Source organism: Hibiscus syriacus, unplaced genomic scaffold, assembly GCF_006381635.1.
Source record: "Hibiscus syriacus cultivar Baekdansim isolate YM2019G1 unplaced genomic scaffold, ASM638163v2 tig00110450_pilon, whole genome shotgun sequence".
NCBI lineage: Eukaryota > Viridiplantae > Streptophyta > Magnoliopsida > Malvales > Malvaceae > Hibiscus > Hibiscus syriacus.
In genome coordinates, this window is record NW_024062743.1 from 5760041 (window position 1) to 5778255 (window position 18215).

At 32.8% G+C, this 18215-nt stretch overlaps 1 pseudogene; it reads right to left on the reverse strand.

Annotated features, from left to right (window-relative positions):
• Window positions 1–2177: 2177 nt before the first annotated feature.
• Window positions 2178–3769, reverse strand: LOC120126075 (annotated as a pseudogene).
• Window positions 3770–18215: the final 14446 nt, after the last annotated feature.

The following is an 18215-nucleotide window of genomic DNA, read 5'->3' on the forward strand; positions in this document are numbered from 1 at the left end:
TTTTTCAACTTAGGACAGTCTCGCTTCATATGTCCCACCTCCTTGTACTTGTAACAGTTAATTGTCTTCTTATCCCTAGATTTAGATCTGAAATTCCGCTTCCCAGACCCTGCCTTCTCTGGCTTCCGTCCACGGTCTCGATTACCCTTGACATATAAGCTATCAACTTGATAGCTTTCCCTGAATTCTGCTTGCGCTAGTTGTGATAACAAGGCTGCAGGAATCTCATTAACTTTGATAGTCTCTTTCCCATATGTAAGAGTAGTCTCCATGTATTCGTAAGAGGGAGGCAACGAACACAACAGAATCATCGCTTTGTCTTCATCCTCAATTTTCACATCAAGTTTGCCAAATCAGAAACGATTTGATTGAAGACATTCACGTGTTGCGCCAAATCATGATCATCCTGCATCTTCAGCCCATACAACCACTGCTTTAGATACAGTTTAGTCGTTAAGGATTTGGACATAAACTAACTTTCAAACTTCTTCCAAATTTCATCTGGAGACGACAAATGCATGACGTATACATGACCTCGTCCGCCAAACATAATCATATGGTTCCTGTCGCTCATTGCTGCAATTCTTCCCAATCTTCCTCCTTCATCGATACCAGCTTTGTAGGTCGCAAAGCCTTCAGGATCTCTTGCTGCGCCAACAAATCCTTCACCCTTGTTTGCCATAATCCGAAGTTACCCTGACCATCGAATTTCTCAACTTCAAATTTGGCTCCTGACATGATACCAATTGTTGAATAATTGAGTAAAGAAAACAGAAAGAACACAAGAATTTTAACGATGTTCAACAATGTGCTTATGCCTTCGGTGCCTTAGGCGACACTAGTTTTTCATTCAATATCTCATAGGTTTAGGTTACATCTCCTTTTATAATAAATAAACCCTGGTACATATTTACAAAATAACCTTGTACGTACCTCGGGGGCACAGCCCCGCACCCTCAACTCACATAATCGTAACCCTACTACGAGACTTTCTTTGTATGGACAGATGATGTTCGCTCACTCCGCTCCATCCTCTGTCCTCTTTACCGGTATATTTATGAGTCATACCTAATACAAAGCATAGTGAAGTTTTTTTCTTTTTCCGGTAGAATTTACTCCGGAAAATATTTTCTTTCTTCTAGGAAAGAGCAATTCTATTCCGAGTTCCACATCCTTAATTTGAGTGTACCAAATTCAGAAGACTGTGTTAACCTTGGAGGCAATGTTTATTTAGGGATTTCACCAGTTCGAGTGAAATTGTTTCTAAGGCAGTGACTAGACGACACAAATATATTTAGTCTTTATTTATTTATCTTATTTATTTCACCAGTCAGTGCTAATCTTTTGTTTGTAGTAAGTTATTTTCCAACATGGAGGAGATAGGGCGCTTAGGTAGAGAGGAGAACGCCAAATACAAACCTTAACCTTCTCGGAGATCGAGTGAGCCCAAATTAAACACAAAAGCGTTGGTCAGAGCATGGTGTAAGTTGCTGATGTTCAGCAACATGCAAGAAATGGCTATAGGCATTCTTCACAGTGAAACAACCATGCTTCTCTAAGCCTCAATTAAGTAGACCAGCTCTTATACTATGATAGAGAGGAATACCAAGTATCATTGTGCAATATAAAGAGGGAAAAATTAGTCACCAAATGCTCATGCCACCAACATGTAGATTGATCAATGAAATCCAAAACATGTTGGAGTTTAGTTGGGTGGGACGAGACACAATTGACAAAGGGAAAAGGCCTCGACACCGGGGAGTCATGCAACATAAAAAATTAGGATATGATGCCAAATGCCAACTGCCAGCATATGAGAGAATACGACCGTCCTTCCTTTTTCACTCCATTCTTTTCTTCGTCCTCCCTTATCTCTACTAGCTCAGCCAAATGAAAAAACAAAAGCCAATTTGTTGCGGCATGGCACATCACTTTTACAGTACGTTATGAACTGTAAAATTGTAGTATCTTTTTCATTTTATGTTATAGTTTATAGATATATGCTGTAATGGAGCAACTGTCCCTAAAACTATCCCTCCACATAATGGATAAAGTGGATAAGTTGGTAATTTTCTTTATTTAGAATTAAACATATCTCAACCTAAAAAGAGAAATGAAATTCTATATGTTTCATTTCTTGTACGCAGATATAACTATTAGAACATAAATTTTAAGACTGAAAATCTATATTTCGTTAAGGAAAACTGGCTCCGAGAAGAAGCTTTGCTGAACTTCAACAGCAAGTTCCTCCAAGCTCAGCTGACATTCTAGACCAATCTGTCCAAAGAAAGAATAACATTCCAAAATAAGATGAGTTTCTATCTGAAATTACATGTTATATTATATGCTAATATCAAGTGGTATCTAAAAGTTCTTGTAATATTATATGTTCAGTAAGAAAAAGAGAATAGGAAAAGGATTAAATTGTTCTCATGCTTTCTCTTTCTTTATGGGTGAAATGCAATCTCAAGCCATTTTTTTATATATTTATTTTTCCGTAGTTGACAATGCTTGTCTTGAGAAATGCAGTGAAACCTGTTTCAGATAAGCATATGATTAGAAGCACGTAATAAATGCATATTGGAAAGTAAAATCTCCCATATTCTATATAAAATTTATCTAACATTGCATGTGTATTTCAAAATTAAATACAATCTTACTTATATAAACCCATGAAGTGATTTCAATGGTTAAAGGGAATGTTGTTTCCTAGAGGTTCTGAGTTCGAGCAGCTGCTTCTAGAAGGTATGTGTTGTCATAATTATGAAATATTCTAAATAGATACTATAGTGATGATTCTCCCAACTCAATTTACTCTATTCTCGAAAGTCAATATTCAAACCTCTATCTTAGTTAAAGAATTCAAACCTCTTATCTTAGTTAAAGAATTCGAACCCAATTTCCCATTTTGAAACATAGGTGATACTGTCAAAGAAATTATTTCAAACATTATCAAATTCGTTATCGTGTGAATCATTTCTTAATACCCATAACAACTATAGTTGAAACAAATGGAGAATATAATCCCTAAAGCCCAAAACAAATGGCCATACCCTTACGAAAAAGGAGTACAAACCTTAAACTATAAAATCCCCGTGATATGATCAAATTTAAGTTATTTATGCATTATTAAATACCCGCAACAGAAAACAATGGTTGGAATAAATAAAAGATGTATACCTTGATGACAAAGGAGTATAACACAGTGTCTTCCATGCTGCTTATGTTGAGGTGAAGAACCTCAAATGAAAATCTCTCCAGCACAGCTATTATCTTTAGAATTGACTGGGTATCCGTCGGCAAACGATTTTCAGGATGACATTGGATCCCGATATCCTTGCTTCGACATCCGCAAGCGGCGAGTTGCAACATGCTCCAACTTCTCCCACGGTTTCGATTCCGATGGGGCTACAGTTAGGTTTTGCAGGCAAAAGTAGTGACTTTGGAGTACTTGGACTAGGGCTAGGGCTTAAACTCTTTGTTTCTTCGATTCCAGAGCTTGCAAAACTTGCTGCAATTCCCTGATGAACTCTATAACACCACCTATGATCGATGCTTGGTCACCCTGAAACAAAAGGAAACCCTAAAATTAGAAGAAAAAATTAACTTAAACGATTTCGGTTGATCCCACAATCTTCGTATCGGAATAGAAGACAGAAAAGAAGAAGAATTACCCTCTTAATGTAGAAACAAGGGGTTAAAGAACGCAGAACTTGAGGTTATCATTCATTTGCCTTCTCCTATTTCTTTCCACAGCAATATGAGACATGTTTATAATGATTTAACTTAGGGTTATCTTATATATAAGTGATCGATCTTTCAGCAGTATGTTTTGACATGAAATAGGGTTTTGTTTATATATAATGTAGAAGGAAGTGGTGATGATGAATACATGGGAAATAAATGATGTGGGATGCAGTCTCGTGAGGTGTATATGGTTTACTTGGAAATAATTGTTATTACGTAGAACTCACGTTATTATCTTGGAACTATTACATGCATATCGTCATGTAATTTCGCTCCTCTTTTAACTGTCTTTCATGATCTTTCCCCTCTTCTTACTACTCTCTCTCTCCCCCACATATGTATGCACACTGTAGAGTTAATCACACAACACCGTCTGGGTGAAAAAAATAAATATTTTGCACACAATATTTATATTTTAAATAATAATAATAATAATATGTAAAATTTAATTACATAATATAATTTGACGAATCCATTGAACGATATTAGTGGTTAAAGAGAGTGTTAATCTCTCTAAATATTTTGGGTTGAGTAATTATATATGCAGATAGGGATGAGTGTTGAATCAATTTGAGTCAAATAAATTCGAGTCACTATTCAAGTTATTCGAGTTCTATTTTATAACTTGACTGACTTTGAAATTTTTCAAGTCAGGTTTATGAGATTTCAACTCGATGTTAATTCGAATCAAATCTTTTCGAATCGATTCGAGGCTTGTTGAAAAGATTGATTTTTCAAGTCGAGTTTTGCTCATCCCTATCTACAGGATGTATGCACACTATCAATGAATAAGAAAGTTTTAAGCCGAAACTATCTTATAATCACTCTAGACTATTTAAAAAAAAAATAAATTAATATATATTAATTGAAACGGTTGCCAAAGGTGAAAGTTATTTAAAAAATAATGACATCATATACATTGTAAAGTAAAATATAAAAGCCTATAATTTGCCATTTATGAGATTTTGGTGGCTCGGGAGTATAAAAATTGGGTCTCTAGTAATAAATATTAAAAAAATTTAATAGTAGATGAAAATAAATTATTTTATTTATAAATTATATTTTTTATTAAAACCAACAATAAAATGGGCCTCTAATAAATATTAAAATTGGGCGTCATCGTTGAAGTTTTGCCTTACTTTTAGATAAAGATTGTTGTGTAAAACACTCTCACCTACATTATTATAATTATGAAAAGAAAACAATAAAAATCATAATTAACAACCACAAATTAAAAATATACAAAAATTCATAATTTACATAAATCAAATCAAATTACAATTATAAATTCATAAAAAAATATTTACCTTAGTTTGGGGTGACCTTTACCTTTGTATCTTAATGGATGAAAACCTGTGTCTTGAGAAATGCCAAAAGAGAAATACAAGCTTTAAAAATATAATCTAAATAAAAGAATAGTTTTTAACATAATCACTAGTCACCATGTATATACAAGTACAAAGACCAAAAGAAAAAAAAATAGCTATTGAGAATCCATCATTACACTAAAAATGTGTATAGGAAAGATAAGAAAATGATTACTAATAATTAACTTTATATAAAATAATTATTATATTAAAGCAATTCTTTATTTTTTATTAGATGTATTTATATTTGATTTAGTTTTCATTTATTTTATTATTTTGGAGAGTTTAAGGTTTAGTTTTTTCAAAATTTTATAGCAATTTCATCCAATAAAACCAATCTTCATATCAATTATGACTAGACCCATTAGTGGTCACGTATACAAACACAGTTAAATGTGTAAATAAGTCATCAAGTGTAGCATGGAAACTACAAGCGAGGTGAACCAAACATGTCTATTTCCTACTAGTCCTCTTTAAACATTAGTGAGATCAAATTTTCCAAATTAGAGCGTGGATAAAGTAAAACGAACTTTATTTCTTAATAAAATAACCTTAAAACAAATGTCCTTTAAATTAAAGTAATTGAAATTGTGTCTATAAAAACAAGCATTAAAATTATAAACTCCCACTAAAACAAAATATCTTAAATAATATTACACTCGCATGAGTAGTGTGGTCACGAAGACTAGGGTGAAGTCTCTTAGTAAGCGCATCATGAGTTTGTACCAATATTCTCTATAAATACATAATTACTCTAAATTTCTTTAACGATTGGAACCTTAATGTCTATGTACTTAGACTATAATACTCCTATTGTAATAGAATAAATGACTACAAATTTGTTGTCATAAAATAACTTAAGTGGTCTTCTATTCAACCACAATTAGCAGTCCATATAAAAATTTTTGCATCAATATTCCAATAAGTCAGAGTTGTAAACATGATGTTCTCTTACGTACTAGACTTCTTATATGTGAGCATATACTATTTTGTATTAAATATCATATGATTTATTTGATTGCTATCCAATTATCCCTACTTATATTGCTCAAATATTTGCTTAATATCCTAAATCATATGTTATGTCTAAATGCATACAAACATGAGTATGCATTAAATTATGATTATTTTAAGCATAATTTAAGCATAAGAAACTCCTTTTGTGTTTCCTTAGTTTCAAAAACATTTGTAGGACACTCATCAAGACTCTTTTTTACAATAAGGGGTATCACTTGTTTTACTCTCATTGAACTTTTTGGTATATACAATAGTCAACTAATTCATCTAAAACAAACGAGATAGTCATTTGACAAATTTGCTAAACAATTAATGAGAGTCTATTTAAGCTCATAAATGAAATTTTTTTTTGCATATCATCAATTTTGTATCATTAGACACAATTTTCTAATTGTACCGTAAAAAAATCTCATCAATGTTATCATTGAGAAACACAATTCTAAAATTCAATTTTTAACTCAAGATCAAATATGATCATAAGTATAATGATTATTCTCAAAGAGTCTTTCAATGAAACTAAATAAAATCTCTGCAAAATTAATGTTTTCTCTCTGAGTATATCCTTTAGATACAAGGCATTAGGGGTGAAGCTAGAAATTTTAAAATTTCGGTATCATAATTTAAAAAATTAAAACGCTTAATAAAGTCATATACATTATTGCATAATACTAATACCCTATAATTTATGTATATATATATAAAACAGGTGTAAATGAGTATAACATCCAATGAATTGTTCATGAATCGTTCATAAATTCATTTAAAAGCTAAAACAAGTATGAACAAAACTTTTATGTTCATTTAACAAATGAAGGACATATACTGAGTAGTGTTTGATTTGTTTATTAACTCATTTATACACTCATTTATTGACTTGTTTTATTCAGTAATGGCATTTTCTTATAAATAATTAAAATAATCTTCTTTTATTGTTCATTCAAATTTTAACTTATTATCTAGATGTAGTTACTGATATCGGTGTAAATATGTATTATTTCTAGGTACTAAGATAGTGGAAGATATGCATATTTACACTGTTACTTTAAAAAAATGTACATCTATCAATATTTGGTACTTAAGAAATAAACATGTCAGGCCCCAGCTCAGAGTAACTTTCTTTTAAAATTAATTTCAGATCTGAATCTGCATTTTATTAAAAATCTTAAATCAAATTTGTAAATACAGAAAACTCAAGGATCAATTGGATAACTTTTCCTTTCTTAGAAAGAGTTGAGTTATAGACCCCTTATTCAGAGAGCTGATTTCAAATTTCTCCAAAATAGAAACCTCTGTCATTCTCCGTTGTAAAACAATATTGGTAAGTGACTCAAAACCCATTGTAGATTAATTTTGCAAATTTTGGTAGCCAACAACCATCGTATGCCACCGCACGTACCCCACGCGAGCATGGGGGTTGATTTCCAATTAGAGTTCTTCTAGAAATGATTGAATTAGTTGAACTGATTAGACCGATCTGAACCGACCAAACCAAATTGTGCCAAAACCTATCCAAGTTGTTTTCAAATCGAGATGTTAACCAAGCCACTTGAGTTGTTAATCGAGCCGCTCGAGCCTTTGACCGATATATTTTCTCCTTTAATCGAGCTATTAATCGAGTTGATCGAGCCGTTAACCGAGCTGCCTGAATTGAGTCAAGTCACCTGAATTGAGTTGAGTCGCTTGAAATGAACTGAGTCATCTAGACTGAGTCGAGTCGTCTGGACGAGCCAAGTCGATCTGAGCAAAGTCGTTGACCGACTGTTAACTACCATTGACCGTTCTTTCATTTTTTGGAGACCACATATCCTATTTTTTTACGTCCTAATTCGTTTTTGGGTTCACCAAATTTGAACCCAATAAGTTATTTTTAGTGTTTTATCTTCTGATTTAATCCAATTTTTGCGATCAAGTTCTATTTCTGATGCAATTTTTTTCCTTGTATATAAGATATTTGAGACATCAAATTTAAGTTCGAGAGAAATTAAATGGTGTTAAATAATTGACTGATGTAGCTCAAAAATCAAGTTAATACTTTACTACAATTTGTATTCTTTATGGAATAGTTGGTAATTAGTAAATGCATGTAAAAAAAATATATATGTGTGCTTATTGTTGATTACTCTGAACTGGTATTGATACGGAAAAATTATAGTGAATTGGATACAACTTGAATGACTGTATAATGAACTAGATGACCAATTGTAGTTTTAGTTGAGAGAAGTAACCTCAAACCTTAAATTTTGATTTTTATTCTAAGAGTTTTAATACATGAAACATTTGGATGAGAAATGACAAAAATACCTATGTGATGTAAAAATACAATGATTTCCCCTAAAAGTGCAAATAACCCTAAAAATCCAATACTTAATCCGATAAAATTATCGATTCACTGCTAAATACTTGTTCTGTTTAGAAAAATAAAGATACCGATTTCAAACTCCAAGACGACAAAGCTTAGAATTGTGATTATTGAATAATCACCAAAAGAAAATTACTAGAAATAACGCAAACAGTTAGGCCAAATGAAATGATTGAAATACCATCAAGCTCTGAAATAACTAAAATAATCATGATGACTTGTGTGTTGGAAAAAGTTAATGTCCATATAAATTCAGAAGATACTGATAAACCTAAATGTTGTTCCACTCCTAAAGGTATGGAGAACGATCGAAGCATGTCCTTCATTCTGATACTATTGTATATAGAAATAAATAAATACCACTAAAATACCTTATCTCTTACAGTTCGATTTGACTCGAAATCCTAACAATTTGACATAAATCCTGAAATACTACAAATCATCATTTTACCATTATGGATTAGTTTACTAAGAATTCTTCAGAAATCAAAATGAATAAAATATCCCTAATGGCTTAAGAATAGAATCATTTCTGTTATATCTTAATCTTAATTAATAATTTATTAATTTTGATATGAAGGTTCCTGAATACTTTTTGATGCACCTTAATCCTAAATGACCCTGAAGCATCTATTTATAATGTTTGATTAAATCTATCTAATAAACTTAAATAGGGAATTCATTTATGGAATCTGACTAATTTACTGAATTTCCATGGTTTCCCTTCCTGATAACTATCAGTGCCTCTGAAAAATAAATGAATTCTCTAGTGTGTTCATTATGTATTATATATCTGTTTTAAATATTTATCTTGAATTATAATGTGCACATGACTTTTTTATTTGATTCAAAATGTGACAACCTTAACTTGTTTGCTCTGAATGAATTATATGATTAAAGTTGAATTTGATTTAATGAAAATTTAAATCAGGTTTGCTTGATACATGTTCTCTGGCCACTGTTTTTATTGAAATAAATATATATAATTATGAATTCTTGATTATGCTATTACTATTGGAACTGTTTTATTTGAGTACTCTCTAAGATGGGATATGGAGTTCTGTAGGTTCAGTTACGATCAAACTATCAATTCCTTATGAACTTAAGGTGACCTTTAGGTAGACTCTGAGGCCCAATGGGCCTAGGGTACCCTATGGATCCTAAGGCACTCCCTTAGGACAACTCTTTGCTTTGTGCTTATGGTAAGTCCTTATGAATTTGAGGCGCACGCTCAGGTGGCTACTATGTTTCGGCTAGAGTATGTCCTTATGGACTTAATTTGCTCCATTAGGTTGGAACTTATGCCCAATGGGCATAGAGTAATCCTTATGGATGAAGTTATGTGGAACTGCATATCAATCTCCAGTTGAAGGGAATTGTTGTGGTTTTTAAAAGTTTTTCCTTGAAATAAAGCATGCTGTTTTTAAACTATACACTTATTCTAGTTTTATGGAAAACGACTAAAACTCCTTTCAATATCTTAAATCTATCTCTTGAATGCTTCATCTGAACTGTATGTTTCCTGACAGTTACCTAATAATAACTAATAAACCTTAACCCATAACTAGAACATGTATATGCATAGACGAATAAGAAAATTTTATGCCTTACTATATATGCTTGTGCTTTGGCATCATTGATAGTTTTCTATTACTGAGCTTTCCAAAGCTCACTCTATTACTTACCATTTTAGGTTAAAAGATTTGATTATGTTCAATATCAACATTAGTAATGGAATTCCTTCGAAGTACTTGCAGAGTACGGTACAGATGTAATTAGGGGCATGTAGGCCACATTTGTTTTTATACTAAGTCCGAAACTTGTATGATACTTTGTATGATTAAAATTATGTTTTAATATATGAACTTGTATTTTTATTTATATTATTTTATTGTTTAAAAGGTTTAAGAAAAAATAATTATCTTGTATTTTTTGTTGTGGGTATTGTTTATGGAGAATAAATTTCTCTATATTTCTATTTTGTTCTTTTAGATAATATACATAGAAATAATTTTGCTTTCATAAATGGAGGTAATAAAGTATTATTCTCTTTCATCTGTTTTGTTATTACGATTATTAAGAATTTGGTGACTAACAATTTATTAATTCCAGCATATTCGTCTTGTATTATGGTCCAATGTTATCCATAATTCTTTTATCCACCTTATGAATACTATACCCGTATAGTGTATCTGAATACATGCAGGATGTACTTTCAATATTGGAAGTCAGAATACTCACAAGCTTTAATAGTTGTGAATATGGTAATAACATTCACCTCATCATCTCTAGTAATAGAAGGATCATCCGATATTGATCAAATCAATATGATCAAACAGAACAACATCTATGTTGTCACATTAAAATTATATCCATAGAATTTTACAAGCTTTTCCTTGTAACTCATTACACCGACAATTATGATTTCGTTTTACACACAAAATTAGAATTAATAATAATTCCAACAATAAAGTGAAAATAAATTCAAGTTTATTCTACCAACAAAATTTAGTTAGAAACTAAATTTGTAACAAAGTAATTACTTTCAAACAATTTCAATAAATATTAATCAAATAATTCTAAGCGACATAATTAAAATCAATTAATTCAAATATATAATCAAAATTTCACTAAACAAAAAATAAATTTTGTTTATTTTTTAGTTTTATTGGACAAAATCAATGTTCGGAAGAAAATCAGTAACCAAAATACTTTCATGAAATTTCTATTATATGATTTGTCCATTGAGATTTAACAAACTCGTTAAGACGGCAGGATAGATCCCAAAACAAATTTATTTGCTATCTCGATTTTCTTAATTTCCAAATCATCTCGTATTTAAAAATAGTAGAAGATGAGATTAATTTGTCTTAAGATTGTTATTCAAAATAATAATATGAGATGAAATCGAACCTGAGAAATAAAACAAAAAGTTTAAACTTCTAAAAATAAAAAATAATATGAAAAAATACTCTTTTTAATTTTGATATTTGATGGAAATAGTGAGGCCTATCGCTATATAGATTCCTTAAGGCATATTTAGGCCACTCATTAGGTTCTCAAGATCTTTGGTCGACGTCTAATAGGATACAACAACTCGATGATCAATGACAATAGCATAGCAGTAGAGATCACAAACTATCATTGTGTTCTCAATCACCGAAAAACTAATAGAATTTTTTTATTCTTTGAGCTTGTCAAAAAAATTATTGAAACTTGTGGTTAACCTAGCAGGTTAACTCAATATTTATAGGAGATTTCAAGAGAGATTTACTCCAATCAGATATTTTAATATTTAATTTAAACATATAGTAATTAATCTAATTGAAATATTCAAAAGATATAGACAATTTTACTATTCAATTTAAAAAATATTATTTTAATTTAAAATATTCAAAAACATGTATTATCTTTAATATCAAAGTAAAATAAATAATAAACTACCTTTTAATTTGAATATAGTAATTATCTACTAATATTAAAAAAATCTTTTAATTGTAATAGTCAAAAGTAATATAAATTTAATGTAAATATTAAATCAATCAATGAAATGCACTTTTTTCTCGACAGTTTTCTCTAATCCAAAGAGCAACCCAAAAAATAAGAATAAGAACATCAAAAAAGAACGAAAAAAGAAAAGAGAGGAAATAATAAGACTTTCCATGTTCGGCTAGAGGTAATCATCGACACTCGAAAGATTATCTTTCAGATCCAGATAGTGAGGGGACGCGCAATGACAAAGAGGACAACATACTTCTTTTAGGCTCAATCTGACAATGAACGGAGTAGATCGGAGGGCACGTAGTCGAACGGCCTGAATCCAATTCATGGTGTAAATTAAATAGAAACAAAAAGAAACATAAAAAGAAAGGATATTTCTCTAATTCCAATCATTTCTTCATCGTGATTCCTTCTATTCCAGATTTGTAAAGGTAAGAAATAAAATTCTTATCTCTCAAGCTTTCATTCAAGTCCGCTATCTCAAGTTTTGGCTATGAAAACCTTAGGTGGGGGTTTAGGAGGGGTTTTAGATTTTAGTGTGTTCCTAATTTATTTCTAGAGCTTAGGAATCACGTTTTATTCTTTTAAGTCTCTAGATGAGTTTTTAACTCATTTCATTACCTGTGATTAGTGGAAGAAGTTGGAGAGAGTTCTTAAGGCAAAGGCAAGGAGAAGCTTGTCCTTGGTGATCTTAGAGTGTTCTTCAGCTTAGGTGAAAGGTAACCTTCTAACTCCTTTATACCATTTGTAGAACATTTCATGTAAATGTTAGGCTTGTATAAGTATGAAGCATGTAGGTGCATTTTAGTTCAAACATGGCTTTACATGATATTTTTGTTGTTAAAGTAAGGAAAAGACCTATTATGATCCCCTATAACTCTCATAAGCTTTGAATAATGTGTAAAGGCCTTAGGGGACTTCTGGGTTGATTTGGGGTTGGTAATTTCATGGAAACAAGAGTATTTCTAGGCTTGGGTATCGATACTGGATAAACATTACTGATATTATTAATTAAATGGTGAAAACAAGGTGTTTTGGCTAGGAGTATCGATACATATTTATTGGATATCGATATTGTTCATAGGGTATCAATGATCAAGGGTGGAGTATCAATACCTGATTAGTTTTCAAATTCAAACAACTTATTTGGTATCGATACTCAAGGAGTATATATATTGGGTAAAAAGTATTGATACCCTAAGTAAGGGTTATTAATACATAATTTGATTTTCAAAACGTCAAAGCAGATTTTGGTATCGATACCCATGACGATAACATACCTGTGTAAATGTACCGATACTCTAACTAAGGGTATCACTATAAGAACTTTTAGATTCTAATAGCTAGTTTTTTGTACTGGTACCAAGGGTGAGTATAGGTACTCAATGGTTGGTATCGATACTAAAAGGCTTAGTATCGGTACCTTCGTAGTGATTTGGGTAGGAAACCCATTCTTGATTGAACGGTTTGGGAAATAGGTAAACTAACACTAGGTCTTCACTAATAAAACTACAAGTGAGAACAGTTAATGAAGGCATCTATAGCTAGAAACATAATGAATTAAGGTGACATAAAACTAGCATTTGTATGTGATGCTCGAAAAATAGTTAAGACACCCGAGTTACTTTAGTCGTATGACAATCCTCTTGTGTGGTTAGATATACAAATATGTTAAGTCAGTGTTTATGCACTTAAACGCTAGTTGGGTTTAGGCTCTGGTGTTGTGTGACCTTAGAGGCGTTCCAAGTACTTTGAGGAGTATAATAGTATGACGTATGCTCTGATTCTATGTAATCCCAAAGGCATCCTAGGTATTGGGCTATAAGGGCCCTTCTAGATAAAGATTCTAATTCTAAGTGACTCAAGTCTTATCTAGGGTACCTTAGGTAGGATAGAGAGACATGAGTCCCGAGATATTAAGTGACCATCTGATTACACCATGATGCCTACCTTAGTTTATGTATAAATGTACTTGTGTGTTAATATCTATATACTTGCTCGTATGCCCATATAATGAATGCAAATAGTATATTAGAGTTATTTGTGTGACATTGATCTTGTGAGCTCAAGGTTCATAATATGTATCCATTTGTAAGTTCTTAAGAGCACGGGTTGAAGACCTATCTTTAGTTTAAGATTCCAACTTGGAACAATTGATCGAAGTACATCTTAGATACATATTTAGTGGGCATGTACTACTCAATGACCTTATTTGTATTTGAGTCATAAAACTTTATTTTATAAACTTATCTATTTTGATTTCACTAATGGGAGCTATTATTTTGTAAATAACATGTTTGGATGTTTAAACTATAATTATATTATGGATTCCTTATTTGATGTTGTTAAATACTGTTCTAAAAAGAAAATTTTTGGGTTAGCCACTTCGATGGTCTCGTGTAATGCTTTAGTAATTCGAATTCGGGTCAGATTGGGTTATGGTGTTATATTTAGTGGTATCACAATGTACAGTTCAGTCTTTCTTAGGACCCGTGGGTTAAAATCAATAAGCGTCAGTGAATACATCCCTCTAGAGTGTCAAAAGTACTTGAATATATGGAATTACGATAATAACCTTATTTTATTTTGGAATTTCAGAGCATTATAGACAATATTGCTCCTAATAATGTGGGTAGGGACGAGAGTCGTACTTTTTTAATAGACGATTCAAGCAATGATTTCATTCCAAACTCAGAGGATTATGGAATTCCAGCTGACGCGAGGGTAGATGAAGTAACTTTCTTTAGAGGGGTGATGATCCCATAACTACCGTAATTGATGAGGGAGACCCTTCGCACCCTTAGTAATACATTTCACCTCCAAGGGGAAGCTGGAGTGTATCACAGTCTGTTGAAGGGTGATACAATTGACTGGTAGTGAATGTAGAGTTAGCCTTGGCTAGACCATCCCACCTGGGAGTACTTTCTATAAGTTTTGACTAAGTAGGAGAAGCTCTACAAATGATCTGAGAATATAGACTGCACAATTGACATAAGGCGACCAGACTGTTATGGAGTGCAAGAGGGACATTCTCCGCTTAATCCATTATGCACATATGCTGGCAACCATCAAAGAATTGATATACTAGAGGTTTAGAGATTGTATTCTCATTGACATTCACACCCAGTTTGTAGCTAATATTCAAGAGTTTTCACTGGGCTTACCTGGCATCTAAGGCGATCGAGATGAACCAAAATATGAGAGCCCGAATGAGAGCAGTCTACATGGTAGAATCAAAAGGCCTCAGAGTTGGCTAGGACACATTTGACTTCAGTCAAGAGGGCTAGAGACTCTACAGATCTTGGAGGTCCCTCGCTGCACATCATTATAGGTTAGCTATAATTATAAGTGTCGGGATAGGTCAAAGTCTAATTGAAGGTCATTGGTATCAGTATCAGTGGTGACTGATAGTGGGTAATGAGGATCATGATCCACCCCATATACAAGCATGTGGTAATAGACATTCAGGAGAATGTAATCGAGTGACAAATGCTTGATTTGGTTGTGGCTCACTCGACCAATTTATTCGAGATTGTAAGTGAGGCACTAGTGTGATTCAGAGATTGACAACGTCTATACAAATGGTCGAGGACATTCGGAGATGGTGGTACAACTTTCGTCAACATAGTTGAGTATACTAGGTTTACAACTGGACCGACGCTGAGTGGCTTCGAGGAAATACTTGTGAGGGATCAGAAGGAGTACAATACTACCAATGTTATATCAAGTATATTTATAGCGTTTTTATTTTCTATCATTGCATTAGTGGATCCAGGGACTACTATCTTACATCTATAATAACCTTTCCCATGAGAGATGTGAGTTAGGAGTTAGAGTCTCAAGTCCTTTAGGCATAGATATTTCAGTAGAAAATCCATCGTCGTTACCAGTAGGTTTAGGGGGAAGCCTTCTTAGCCGACCTAATGGATTATACTTCTGATAGTTTGATGTAATTATAAGAATGGATTGGCTAGTTGAGTATGATGCAAGCTGAAGTGTACGCGAGACAACTAAGTTAAAAAATATTGATGGGAGTAAGGGTGATGTCGGGTAAGAATGTTGAGTGTACGTCTTGAATAATTTTTTTTGGTCACTTAGAGATTGATTAACCAAGGTTGTGAAGATTGTTTCTCCCATATAGTCAACTCTAGGTTCTAAGTCTAGTGTTAGAGGATATTTAGGTCACACACAACTTCCCAAACGTATTTCTGAAGGATCGTCGAGCTTTTCGACCAGCTCATAGGAGCATGTGTGTTCTTTAAGATTGATTTGAGGTTCGAATATTATCTATGAAAGTCCAGGATGTAGATGTCATAAAAACTACCTTCAAAACTCGTTACGGGCACTACAAATTCCTAATAATGTAGTTTGGGCTCACTAATGCCCCAAAGACATTCATGGATTTAATGAACCGGGTTTTCCACTCGTACCTTGACCAGTTAGTAGTGGTTTTCATCGATGACATCTTTTTGTATTCTCAGTCATAGGAGAAGTATGATCATCACCTTTGAATTATGTTACAAAATCTTAGGGAGCACTGTACACCAAGTTTAATAAGTTTAAATCTGGTTGTCAGAGGTTAGCTTTCTGGGTCATGTCGTAGCAAAAAACGACATTAAGGTTTATCCTCAAAAGATTTAGGCCGTAGTTTAGTGGGAACCACCAAGGAATGTGTCAGAAGTGGGTAGCTTTTTAAGCGTTATGGGCATTACCGTTATTTTATCTAGAGGTTCTCTATGACCACAACTCCTATGAATAAGCTACTTCAAAAAGGGGTTCAATTTGTTTGACACAATAAGCATCAGAAGAGCTTCAAATGGTTAAAAGTTATCCTAACTGAAGCAATATTCTTGACTAAATCAGAATCCAAAAAGGATTACACCATTTTCAACGATGCTTCATTGGATAGGTTAAGGTGTGCCTTGATACGAGAATTAAAGGTTGTGCTTGCATATCTCGTCAACTCAAACCACATGAGCATAGCTACCCTACCCATAATTTAGAGCTAGCTATTGTAGTCCTTGCCTTAATAATTTAAAGGAACTACCTATTCGAGAAAAAGTGCTACTTTTTCGTTGATCACAAGAGTCCCAAATACATGCTCATGTAAAAAATGTTGAATTTGAGGCAGGTATGGGTAGAGCTTTGAAAGATTACGAGTGTATTATCGACCATCACACTAGAAAAGCTAATGTGATCGAATATGTTCTAAATACGAAGTCAATGACTGAGTTTTGGTCTTACTAACGTGTTTGAGTTTATCTAGGGATAGAGGCTTAGTAACATAATTGAAGTAGAACATGAGTTAGTAGGTACGATGAAAAGCTTGTAAAGTTCACATGACAAGTTAAGGGATCAAATAGAGGGAGTCCGCAAAGGCTTGGTGCCTGGATTTAAAATGAGAAATGAAAAGGTATTGTACTTCAATGGTCGATTGTGTGTCCCATTAGATGAGCAATTACATAGTAAGATATTGCATGAGGCACACTATAGTCCGCTTATTGCTTACCACAAAAGTAACAAAATGTATCAAGAGCTTTGACAACTATTTTGGTGGTCGGGTATGAAAATAGAGGTGTTTAAATTTGTTTTGAGGTGTTTCACTTGCTAACAAGTGAAAGTGGAACATCAAGTTCCTTAGGGCCTACTTAAACCTATCCATATTTTGTAGTGAAAATGGGATAGGGTGATCATGGATTTTATGACGAGCTTGTCATTGACACAGTGGAAACATGATGTCGTTTGGGTAATAGTTGATAGATTAACCATGATTGTTCATTTTCTTCTTATTACAATGGATTTCAACTTAGAGAGGTTGGCTCAATTATATGTGCGAGAGATAATGAGATTATATGAAGTACCAACGTTAATCATTTCTGATCGAGACCTACATTTCACTTCAAGATTCTGAAAAACCACTTTATGAGGCCTTAGACACCGTACTGTATTTTGGTATCCTTTTCACCCATAGACCGGCGATCAATCCAAGCGTGTGACATAGATTTTAGAGAACATTCTTAGGTGATGCATTCTAGACCTCAAGGTTAGTTGAGAGTGTCATCTTCCATTAGTAGAGATAGCTTATAAATAGCCTATAACAACAACTAAAAGTCTAACATCCAAATGGCTCCCTAAGAAGCTTTATATGGTCGAAAATATATAACTCCCTTGTGTTGGACAGAGCTTAGTGAGAGAAAAATAGTTGACCCAAACTTAATTAAAGA